General features: G+C 38.9%; 1 protein-coding gene across 1 annotated transcript in view; it reads right to left on the reverse strand.

Annotated features, from left to right (window-relative positions):
* Positions 1-5,859, reverse strand: part of mipol1 (mirror-image polydactyly 1) — an 87,516-nt gene extending 81,657 nt beyond the window's left edge. Inside the window, exon 1 of the mRNA XM_036150845.1 lies at positions 5,825-5,859. The gene's annotated coding sequence lies outside the window, so the exon portion shown is untranslated. The remainder of the gene's footprint in view (positions 1-5,824) is intronic.
* Positions 5,860-13,278: the final 7,419 nt, after the last annotated feature.

Raw genomic sequence — 13,278 nt, forward strand, 5'->3', positions numbered from 1 at the left:
AGGCAGCATTGGAGGAATCTTTAAAACCGGATTAGTGTTTGAACTGTTTAGATACAGTAGAGTTCTCTGAGCTTTCTATAATTTCAGCTTCATCTAAACCAGGGGTGTCAAACATACGGCCTGCGGGCCGGTATCGGCCCGCCGAACAATTTAGTCCAGTCCAGTGGCTAAATGCATTATCATTATTCAACAATAATTTATTTTTTTTCCAGTGTCCTGTCTGGCAATGTGGCAATAAGAATGGTTGTCTTAATGCCAAAAAGAGCTCATCAGATTTGACTTTCACAAGTGGAGCAGTACTGCTTTTGCTATAGTGCTCCGCTTGATTTATGAATGTGAATAGTTTTAGTATGATTCATGCGGGGATTATCTCAAATGATATGGACACTACAATGGGAAAGTAGGAGAGCAAAGGAAGAACAAGAAGACAAAAGAGAAGGTGAAAGAAAGAGGAGATAAAAGGAAGAGAATGATAAAACAATTATTGAAAAAAACATGTACTTTGTTTAATTGAAAATCTGCAATTCCTATATTGTCCACGAGGGATGCTGTGTTTTAATCAGCAGATGGTAGCACTGAGCTTCAGATGTGGAAAATTGATTTTAAATCATTTATTTTTTATCTGTTTGATGTATTTTGTCATGCAGGACAGTGTTTTTAAGTTCCAAAAAATGTGAATAAATGTTTTTCAACATTGTACAATCACTGTGATCAGTTATTATGCATAATGCACAAGTAAATGTTTAACTGAGTAAAATTATTGTTGAAATTGCAGATACTTTTCTTAAAAACGCTGAGGTTATTCATAATATATTGTGTTAAAGTGAAATTCATTGAATATAAAAATTAACAAGTCCACTTTTATTAGTTCTATTTAATCTTGCAATGAGTTTAATCGTGTGGCCCTCTTGAGATCAGATTAAGCTGTATGCGGCCCCTAAACCAAAATGAGTTTACACCCCTGATCTAAACCATCAACTTGTAGGTTAGACCCAATTCCAACCAAGTTATTTAAGGAACCATTCCCTTTGATTAATGCCCCTATTTTAGACATGATTAATCTATCCTTGGCAAATGGATATGTGCCACAGGCTTTTAAAGTAACTGTTATTAAACCTTTACTTAAGAAACCCTCTCTTGATCAAGATTACTTAAAAAATTAGATATCTAATATTTAGAAGATTAGATATTAGAATTTTGAATAACGTTACATGGGGAAGGAATCAAATTTGTGAGCAACCTCTCCTCACAGCAGGGATTCCCTGTTGCTATAAAACTTTGCTCCCACACACAAAAGCCCCATTACACTACCCTTGTTAAACCGATCCGAGCCGAGACCAGTCCAAGCTTGGAACAGTTAACCAAGCCGAGCCTCGTTCTGACGACCGTTTACACACCACACTATCTCGATTCCTTGGTTGCTCCTCGCCTCCTAGTGACGATCTGCGGTACTGCTGCTCTCTGGGATTGAAGGCGGGACCAAGCAAATCAAAACGGCGGCACCCGTAACATTCAGGATGTTATGCTTGAGTATCATTGTGATATTTCGGTGTTTGCGGAGAGTCAGGGAAAGAAGGCAACCATTGGTGAATTTACTTGAGAGAGTCGGCTTTTGGGAAGTGGATGAGACAAACTAACGTCTACTCCGGGTTTACAGACGCCAGAAACGACAGACGCTGAGGTTCATTGCGCTGCTAAGCAGAATCATCACTGTAAATCGTGTGGCACGGTAAGGAAGCTAGTATTATTATGAATGTCTGAAATTTGTCTGAATGGAGTGTGAATCAGGACGTGCAGCCAGACACGCCGGAAAAAACGCGGACAGTCAGCTGACTGGGATGAGGCGGTCTACTCATGCGCTCTTCTTCATCAGATAACCGGGACAGAAAAAAACAGGCCGAGACCACATCTGGAACTGGTCTGCATTTAGCGCGGTCCGGTTATGTCTAGCTCGGTTCAGTTCAGTCTGCTTACCATTTACGCTCCAGAGTTATCTCGGTTCCCGAGCTCGGACTGGTCTCGGCTCGGTTAAAAAAAGGGTAGTGTAAATGAGGTTAAAGACTTTCAGTCGTCACTTCTCCATCCTGGGGCCCTAAAGGAGAGAGAGTCCCCTCCTGCACGAGCCAGGCATGGGGCCTGAAAAGCCCACAAGCTGCATGAGAGACTACATGCTGGACGTCAGGCCAGGCCTCCACTCCGACCACGTTTTCGGCTAGCTCATAGCCGCAGAGCTGCATGTCTGCTGCTGAAATGACGTTTTCCCTGGATCAATGCTCTTCCTTGGATGGCCAAAGTGGACTGAACTTACAAGAGGCACCGACAGGTTGGGCAGAGGAACCACAGGGAAAGTTACATGGTCATTTTAAAATGTTTGTGTAGTGCGTCCACGTGGTGTTTTTAAACACAAAAAGCTCACGGACATAGCTCATGCTAGCATTGTGATACCATGTCATTGCCAATGTGATTCGAGTGTGTTTTATTGTTATAACAAATGTTATCTCCATAGAGGTTTCATACATTGATGGTATATTAATGTTTATGGTAACCGGCTCACTCATTATGACTAAAATAAAGCTAAAGTCTTTAAAGTTAGTGCCGTAAATCCGCTAGCATAAATGCTATCAGCCCCGGTAACTTCCAATTTCCGGTTATTCAACTAAGCTAGTTTTAAACATAAAGCTTGTTCGTTTCGCTCCACCATTGTTCGATAGTGCTAAGAGCGTTATTACCGCGTAATTAAAAAACGTTTTGAAAAACGATTTAAAGATGTTTTGTATAACTTTAGATTAGCTGATTTTAGCGACCCCATCGCTACAGCGACCCCTAGCTCCCAGAGGTATAATCGCATTAATAAAATCGAGCGTTCATAAAGTTTCCAGATTCTTGCCTAGAAAATCATTGTTTAAAATGTTATTTCCTCAAATAATGTTTTAACTCAGGATTCACATTGTGGATGGGTTGAAACACATGCCAAATGTTGTTCTAAATTAGTTAAGCTAATTTAACGCCATTCCATGTTCTTTAAGTCAGATCTGCAGTGAACCAGGATTCACTGAATTATTCTGATGATGATCAACCACTTTTGCTTTGTCTTTTGTTTTATTTTGCATGTATATAGTTCCTTAGGTTAGCTTCCTTTTTATCTTAATTTTGCTTAGTAGTTTTAGTTAAGTTTCACTAGCCTAGTAGAGAGGATTTATTGATTGAAATACAGTGTTAATTCAAAAAAATAAACTTCTTAATCAATCACTTAATCTGGATGGCATTAACTTGGCCTCTGGTAATAAAGTAAAAAATCTTGATGTTATTTTTGACCAAGACATGTCATTTAAATCCCATATTAAACAGGTTTCCAGAGCTTCCTTTTTTCATCTCAGGAATATTGCCAAAATTAGAAACATTCTGTCCAGGGGTGATGCTGAAAAACTAGTCCATGCATTTGTTACTTCAAGGCTGGACTATTGTAATTCTTTACTATCAGGAAGTCCACAAAATGTAGTTCAAAGTCTTCATCTGATCCAAAATGCTGCAGCAAGAGTTCTGATGAAAATCAACAAGAGGGATCACATTTCTCCAATTTTAGCTTCCCTTCATTGGCTTCCTGTTAAATCAAGAGTGGAATTTAAAATTATTCTTCTAACGTATAAAGCCCTTAATAATCAAGCTCCATCATATATCAGAGCTCTGATTACCCCGTATGTTCCTAACAGAGCACTTCGCTCTCAGACTGCAGGTCTGCTGGTGGTTCCTAGAGTCTCTAAAAGTAGAATGGGAGGCAGATCCTTTAGCTATCAGGCTCCTCTCCTGTGGAACCAACTCCCAGTTTTGGTCCGTGAGGCAGACACCCCGTCTACTTTTAAGACTAATCTTAAAACTTTCCTTTTTGACAAAGCTTATAGTTAGAGTGGCTTATGTTACCGTGAGGTACCTCTATAGTTATGCTGCTATAGGCTTAGGCTACTGGAGGACATCAGGGCCTATATTTCTCATTCTACAAATTTCTACTGTTCTTCAGTTTTGCATTGCATTGCATTGAAATGACTGTCATCATTTCAGCTTTTAACTTTTTGTTCTCTCTCTGTTTTTCTTCATAGTAGGTACACCTGGTCTGGCGTTCTGTTAACTGTGACATCATCCAGAGAAGACGGCTAACCCGCTACTACCATCTAATGTAGAACAGATTACTGGATCAATGTGTGCTTCTGTGCTTTTTTGTCTCTCTTGTTGTGTCTCTGCTCTGTCTTCTGTAACCCCCAGTCGGTCGAGGCAGATGACCGTTCATACTGAGCCCGGTTCTGCTGGAGGTTTTTCCTTCCCGTTAATGGGGAGTTTGTCTTTCCACTGTCGCTTCATGCTTGCTCAGTATGAGGGATTGCTGCAAAGCCATGGACAATGCAGACAACTCTCCCTGTGGCTCTACGCTTCTTCAGGAGGAGTGAATGCTGCTTGTCGGGACTTTGAAGCAATCAAAGAAAGTTTTTGACCAATCTGTATAATAATGATTGAATTTGACTTTGGAAAGAGCCTTGAGATGACATGTTTCATGAATTGGCGCTACATAAATAAAATTGAATTGAATAACTGTATGGTATGGGAGCTGTAAAGTGAAGGAGATAAAAATACTTAGCACAGGTGGTGAGGGCAGCACAGGGAATTTTGGGATGCCGTCTGTAAGTACTGAACTCGGTTTATGCAGCACGAGTCCAGAGAAGGGCCGGACGCATTGCCACTGATCCAACCCATCCGGGCAATGCAAAAGAATATTGCACCGAATTTACTACAGACATGAATGTATCATCAAAGCAGCTTCTAGTGATTAATTCATGCAACACAGTAAATCATATCGTTTAAAAAGGACTGACTTTCGGAACTCGGCACGAGTCTTAGCAGACCCTGAAGAATACTTTGCATGCTTGGGCTTTTCAGGAAGTGCGGTTGGCCGGTGCAGTCAACTGAATTTAATTTAATTTCTATATTAAAAAATAATAAGAATAATAATGTCCATGTCTGTTGTGTCTAACTGTATTGTTTGTGTGCATCCTGAGCCAGTGGCTGGCTCAATAAAAATTTTCAAAATGGTAACACGTAGGGACAATAAAAAATCCTTGATTCTTGACGATATTCCCAGTTTCTTTATTATATTAGGCTCTCACAAAAAAATTGGGACTGGGCGAGCCTTGGTATGAACGGGTCAAAGCCAGAGATCATAAAATTCTAATGGCTGCCTTTCCAGAAATAATGACTGAGTGACTTTAAACCGTTCAGTTTGATAGTGATGACGATGATGATGAAGTTTGTATTATTTTTGTTGCAAACATTTCAGTATATTTTTGCACTGGAACAGCAGTTTGTTGTGTGATTTTCCCTCTCAGAGACTTCTACTGCCTCACTTACTGCTGAAAAGTTAAACCTGTCCTAATCTCTAAACATTAGGCTGACGTATTCCATTCCCAGATATTATGGTAAGAAACATGTCAAAAATGTATGACATTTATCAACTATAGCTCTTATGATCGCTTCCGTTTCAATAAGTCAGTACATGTGAAAATATGATCAACACAACTGTTGTGTGTTAGTCACTCAGGTTTACTACAACAAACCCAAAAGCTAGGGCTCTAGCTGAGAAGCAGTTGAAATACAGTTAAAAAGACATCTTTTCTTCTTCACTTTGAAACTTTTCTAATTTCCTGCCATCGTCGGCCTCCCCATGCTTCTGATCTTTTTGTGGACTCAGAGCTAATTGATCGCTGCAGCTCTCCTTATTATTCATGTACAATTACAGATGTGATAATGTGCTTAAATCCTTCTAAATGACCGTTCATGCCTCGCAGTCGCTTTGAAGTCTCATCCAAGTCCAAAAAATCTGCAGAAAAAAGGGAAAACACAAAGGCCAATCAGAGAAGCAATCTGCATAAACCAATCAGAGGAGAAGGGGGAAGACAAGGGGAGCTGTGTGTCCCCTGCCTCCGCCCTTTATTTTTATGGAATATCTACTAAAGTCCATTAATTTTTTAAGCTGTATTTAATACATTTTGTTCTGAAAGTTTGGAGCTGTGAGTGCCGGGTGTTCCAGCTGACTGCATGAATATTAATGATGGCGTTACGATGATTAAAGAGGCTTCAAGTCAAATCCAACACAATCCGCCTGTGATCCGGCCCGCCGTCACCACACTGCCACCACGCCGCACATGAATTTAGATATGGACATTAAGCCAAGGATAGACACGGCACACACAGAACACCCCCCCCCCCCCTCAACACTCCACATTCACGTATATTAAAGGGAGCAGAGAACATACATGATGCACAACATGGATCGGCTCATGAGTGCCACAGCTTCGGGTCTGAGGTTCCTCCGTTTAATCAGATCAGCGCAAGAGCACAACCAATAGGTTTCTCTTTCCATAACAGATAAGTTCCGGGAGACCAAGCAGCCATGCGTTTTCAGTTACACCCAAACATTTCAATGTTTTTCCTCTGAATGCTTGAACATCCACAAACCATCAATCAATCATCTCAGGATTTATTGGCAGCTTTATATTTCTAAGAACTTTTCAGTCATGGTCCAATTCCAGCTTGTAAGATACTTCTGATGAAATGTTTAGAACCGGGGAGAAACTTACAAGTACACATATTTCATGCTTTTGGATTGTAAGCAGGTTGTGCTTTAAACCTCTTAATGCAAATAGAAGAAACAAACATCTGAACTAAGGGTGACAAAAAAAGGACTCAGTAGTAAGTAGCCCCACTGTTCATGCTGATCATGTCAAAACTTTGATTAGACATGCTTAATGCAAGTGTTTCCATTCTGGAATATTCTCCAGAAGGATGTCCTAATCTACAGTTAAGACCAAAATTATTCGTATCTGAAGGATTTAAAATTACTTTAATTTAACTAAGAAGTTTGTTTCTGACAGGAAAGGCACGTAACTCTCACACAATAATGAAAACAATGATAATGGCATTTCATACAAAATAATTAATTGCTGTTTTTATTTCAATGTTGTTAAAACTATTATTTATACCTTTTAAATAATGGGAAAATCTTTATTAGAATCACAACAACCAAATTCTTGTTATAATCACTGTGCAGCTTTTTGCAAGTTTCCTCTGGTGTTTGGATGATTTATCATTGGTGACGCGCTCCAAGCCTGACTTTGGAAGGCTTCCCTGCCATTAATCTAATCCTCTATCAGATTCAAGTCAGGACTCTGGCTGGGCTGCTGAAACATGTTAATATTACCTCTAGTCATAAGGAACGTGCTCCTAAAATAAAAGATTACTTTAAATGTAAATCTCCAATGGTGTATGAATAATTTTGGCCTTAACAAAATACATTAGTTGATCATAATAATTAACTACTTTTACAGATGACTAGTCTATGATCTTTAAAACCCATCCATCCGTTCAAACTGTTTAGACTAAAGGAAAAAGAAACAAGGGTAAGTAGTAGCAGCCGTTCATTAAAGCACTACCTTATCCTGTGCAAACACTGCTGCAGCCGACTTGACTGTTTCACCTTGATCAGAGCTATAACATATATGGCTCAATATTAGTTTGTATGCCATCAAATATTGCTAGTTTACATTTTGAACAAACTCCAACAGAAGAACAACACCCGTGTTTATGACAGGATAAAGCAAAATGACTTTTGTATACCGTTAAGATAAATTAATTAGCTTGAATGTGACCACAATAATATTTAAATATGCAATACTGCATACAACAAAACAAATACCTTTTCAAAACCCTATTCACTGCATCCCGCTGAAACTATCTGGTTTCATTATTTGCATTTACTGTATAAAAGGCACATAATCTTTGTTCTCACTATCTGACATTGAATCCAACCCAGCACTGGAATATAAGGCGCACCATAAATTTACGTGTCTATGTGTGTCTTTGTTCACATATAAGACGCACTGGATTATAAGGCGCAGTACCTATTCTTCCCAAGTGTGTAATATCACTCCGCCCCTCCGGTAGGGTGACCACACATCCCCGATTTCCGGGGATAGACCCCGTTTTGGATGACCTGTCCCTGGCAAAAGCTGTCCCCTGATTTGTCCCAGATTTCATTGCATCATGATGGAGTAAAAAAAGTTTAGCTCAACAAGAGGTATTTACCCGGTCCTGCAGCTGTCCTGACGTAGTAGAGCTTTGTCGAACGCACCTTCCTCGCCCCGTCGGCGTCGCAGTTCACACAAAACAGCGACGCCGTAAAGACACAGACTTTTGATCTCCTAAAAGTCTGTGTCTTTACCATATCTGATTAGAAATCGCATATTTTAGTTTGTTAGCATGTCACAGCTACATCATACATGGCGCTTTATTTTCAACAACTCTTATTTTGGGATACTTCCGGAAGTGAGCAGGATGTTTTCCCATTTATTCCCTGCCAAACAGGAGTGTATACGCGTCTGAAATTAGAACTTCGATCTAATTTAGCCGTCGCGTAGCGTTATGCTTCTGGTGTACATTTATTGACTGATTAAAATGACAAGCTAACCTAAGCGTAGGACGCACGTATGCTGCTTTGCTGCGCTTTGCAACACGTCCAGTGTGGTTCCTTCTTACCACCGCGCTCTCCTAAGAGAGAGAGAGTGTTATCAGTCTCTATTGGGAGGACAGAGTAGTTGGACAACAGTGTCCTGTTTCTAACATAAGGCCAAAATAAACAGAGCTTTCATATCGAATTAACTTAACAGGTTTATTGTTGGTAGCGCGTACTCACCAATCATCAACTCCTGCTGGACTCAGTTAGGTGCTGAACAGCGCTGAGCAGTGATGCAAATGTAATTCATCATAAAAAAAAAGTATGTTTCTGTCATCACAAATGTTATAACTGCATGCTTACACATTACATTTAGTTTTACAGTTTGCTGTCATATATTCCCTTATATTGTTCCTTTAACCCAAAAAAACTTCTCTATAATGTGCTCTTTTTCCAGCTGCTGCAGCATTAGATACAATTACAGGTGTTGACCAGGCGAACCCAAAATACACTTCTCTGTTCTTAGAACCCTGAAGTGATCGCTTAGAGCATTCTCGTCTGAAAACAACCTATAAGGAGGTTTTGTCAGCATTTTGCCTTATGGATACCTAAGTCTAGTTATAAAAATGAGGCAGAGGGTCTGGTTTGATTGAAAGAGAATGGTGTGAACTTTGATTCGGTGACGAGCGGCACTGGGTAGACTGGACGAGAGGTTAGGGTTCAACTTCTAGTTCTACACAATGAATATAAGTCAGCGCAATGTTCTGAAAAGAATAGCAGCGAAAGCTTGTGTGTGTGTCTGTGTGTGTTTGTATTTGTAGACCACCCACTTAGCAGATCAAAGACTGTTCACACAATTGTCTCCTCCCTCTCTCCTCTTATTCACTCTTCGGCCTGCTTCGGTCAATAAATTAAATCTCTTAAACACAGTGTGTGTGTGTGTGTGTGTGTGTGTGTGTGTGTGTGTGTGTGTGTGTACTTGTAGCTGAGTGAGAACATGTTTTGCCCATTTTACTTGTGAAGTAAGGACTTTGATGTAAAGTAAACTTCTTTTGGCCCTCACTTTTTTCAGGGCTAGGGTTATGTTTAGTACTAAAGTGTCCATTAGGGTTAGGTATATACTAGTAAAAGTTAGGTTTAGGGTTAGAATCAGTGTTAGGAAATAGAAAGGGTTGAAAACAAAGGAAGTCAAGGCATGGTCTTCACTTTGTATTTAAAACAAGGATGTGTGTCGGGGGGGGGGGGGGGGGTGTACACCTGGGTGTGAACATGTTCACTTTTCTGCGCTAGGGTTGGTTAGGGTTTAGGACTAAGGTGTCAATTAGGTTTAGGGTGGGTTTAGTGCTAGGGTCAGGTTAGGCCATAGAACAGCTTGAATATGAATGGAAGTCTATGGAAGTCAATGCACAGTCCTCATTATGCATATTAAACAAGGATGTCTGTGTACGCGCATGCGTTTTCTCTATGAGAAAATAACCTTTTATAAGTCACAGCTCATCAAAGGTCCAACACTTAAAACTGACTCCTGATTTGTTTGACATTATTAGACTTTATTTTTGTGAACACCATAGGAACGATCTGCCGTGCCATTCATCCTTTGGATCAAATTAACTGGCCCTTCACCAGTAGAGCAAATAATCTTGGTGTCATCTTGTCTCTTGGTGTTATCATGTCCTATAAATAACATTTGGGACAAACCGATCCAATATGGGTATTGGACCTACTAACAAATGGCCTTTTAATCAGTAAATGCTCAAAATGTTATAGCACTCTTGGATATTAAAATATGTACAACATAACGTTAAAAACCTGTATGAACAGATCTTTGCCATAACTAAACACACACACACATATATACCTATATATACACATACATACATATATATATATATATATATATATATACACATATACATATATATATATATATGTATACATATATATATATTATTATACATATATATATATATATATATACATATATATATATATATAATATATATATATATATAATTATATATATGAATATATATAATAATATATATTTTATACATAACATTCATACATACATACATACATACATATATTAATCATACACACATGCATATATAAACTGATGTCCTACACCCTTTCTTGTCAGCCGCAGAGAAATTAAAAAAACGGGTAAAACAATGTAATAAAAAATACACATATATCTAATATGTGTATATAATATGCATATATCTACACATATATGCATGTAAAGCTATGTACATCTACACACAGATCAATATGCCTACAGATACAAATTTACTCTATAACATTCCATGTCAGACCTTAGTAAACATACATACCAAATTTAACAGTTGAAATAATCTGACATTTTATCGCATTCATTTTTATACACATTATTTATGTACTCATATTGTCTCTTGAATTGTGCAGTATTTTTACTTTGCTTAATTTCATCATCTCAGCCACAATATCACTCCACAAACTGATGTGCACATGCTTTTAAGGGCGCTGCAAACACATGGTTGATTTAAATTACATTTTCCTCTCAGGTTATACCTTACCTCTCTTTTCTAAAATAGATTCTCAATTCTCTTTGGAAGCATATTGTTTCTACATTTAAACATCACCTGCGCAGTTTTAAATTGTACCAAATTCGAAAATTTCTTAGGTTGAGGTTAGAAAAAAAGTTGATTGTTGTAGTGCGTTCATTATACGAAATATTATGTTCTATCCTCAGGACTGTGGCAAACAGGGTGCACGGCCCTGCTCGTTGATATGGATGTGTACAGATCACACATTACCCTAATCTATCTCTAGATAGATGAATAGTTAAACATTGATGGATGGGATATTAAGCTTTAAAAAAGTTTAAGTAAAATTGTTATAAATTTATCAGACAAAAATACTGCTAGATCAGCACTTTTTTTCACATTTTAAAGATCAACACTTTTTTAAAACTTACTAGAAACGGCATTAAACTTTTGCAAGAAGTTAAATATTGTTTAAGGGCTTCTGAACCTTGTGAGTCTGGCTGGTATTTTTGGCTTTGAGTAAAAACGAGTCCATATTTCAACAGGAGGCTTTTTCAGCTATGTCTTGTGCAACTCACTTCTACAGTGTTGATTTACATCGCTCTCTTCTCTGTGTGAAACTGAAAAATAACTTTGGTAAACTTCACAAAAAGCTCTCAGGGAATCCCCTTTCTCTGGCCTCCCCCAGTGAGAACCGTTCCCCAGTTTTTGTACCAATTCAATTTTATGTATATAGCTCCAATTCATGATACGTGTCATCTCAAGGCACTTTACAAAGTCAAATTCAATCAAATTGTACCGATTGGATAAGGAAACCCAGTAAAATGCATCAAGTCTTGACAAGAAGCATTCACTCCTCCTGAAAGAGTGTAGAGCCACAGGGAGAGTCGTCTGCATCGTCCATGGCTTTGCAGCAATCCCTCATACTGAGCAAGCATGAAGCGACAGTGGAAAGAAAAACTCCTCATTAACGGGAAGGAAAAAACCTCCAGCAGAACTGGGCTCAGTATGAACGGTCATCTGCCTCGACCGACTGGGGTTACAGAAGACAGAGCAGAGACACAACAAGAGAGACAAAAAAGCACAGAAGCACACACTGATCCAGGAATCTGTTCTACATTAGATGGTAATAGCGGGTGATCCGTCTTCCCTGGATGATGTCACAGTTAACAGAACGCCAGACCAGGTGTACCTACTATGAAGAAAAAAAATGACAAAAAGGTAAAAGATGAAATAACAATCCAGAAATGCAAATTGGTAAATAGTAGGAGAACTCAGCAGAGTGAGAAAAATAAACCCTGATGTCCTCCAGCAGCCTAAGCCTATAGCAGCATAACTATAGAAGTAGATCAGGGTAACATGAGCCACTCTAACTATAAGCTTTGTCAAAAAGGAAAGTTTTAAGATTAGTCTTAAAAGTAGACGGGGTGTCTGCCTCACAGACCAAAACTGGGAGTTGGTTCCACAGGAGAGGAGCCTGATAGCTAAAGGATCTGCCTCCCATTCTACTTTTAGAGACTCTAGGAACCACCAGCAGACCTGCAGTCTGAGAGCGAAGTGCTCTGTTAGGAACATACGGGGTAATCAGAGCTCTGATATATGATGGAGCTTGATTATTAAGGGCTTTATACGTTAGAAGAAGAATTTTAAATTCTATTCTTAATTTAACAGGAAGCCAATGAAGGGAAGCTAAAATTGGGAGAAATATGATCCCTCTTGTTGATTTTCATCAGAACTCTTCCTGCAGCATTTTGGATCAGCTGAATCTAGCCAGCGTGTTGGTAAAGGTGAAGATGGTTGATTTCACCACATTAGGATATTCAGACGTGCATCTCCTCAGTCACCGCCTCTCTGGTGTTGATATATTTATCCAGCGATCCCCGTAGTGAACTACTGAATTCCTCCTTTTTCCCCCTTTTTCTCAGAACTAGATTGATGCTTGCAAAATCTGCCGAGTTCTCTTGCAGCTGACATGTTGGCTTCCCCCCTCTTCCTTCCTATCAACCACTGATATATCAATGATAGCAACAAGATATTTTTTTATGCGTCCTTGACAGAAACAGACACGATCATATATAACAAAAGCATGTATTTTAAAAAATGAAATTCAAAAATAAATGAAAAAATTGCATGCGCGAGGCCCCCTAGTCAACGGCTCTGGCTATTCTTATTGCTCTTTTTTGTATTGTGCATATTTTATGTAGAGAACTTTTGTATGCATTACCCCAGATGTCAACACAATCTAAATATGGCATTAAC

Source organism: Fundulus heteroclitus, chromosome 19 (genome assembly GCF_011125445.2).
Source record: "Fundulus heteroclitus isolate FHET01 chromosome 19, MU-UCD_Fhet_4.1, whole genome shotgun sequence".
In the NCBI taxonomy this organism is placed as follows: Eukaryota; Metazoa; Chordata; class Actinopteri; order Cyprinodontiformes; family Fundulidae; genus Fundulus; species Fundulus heteroclitus.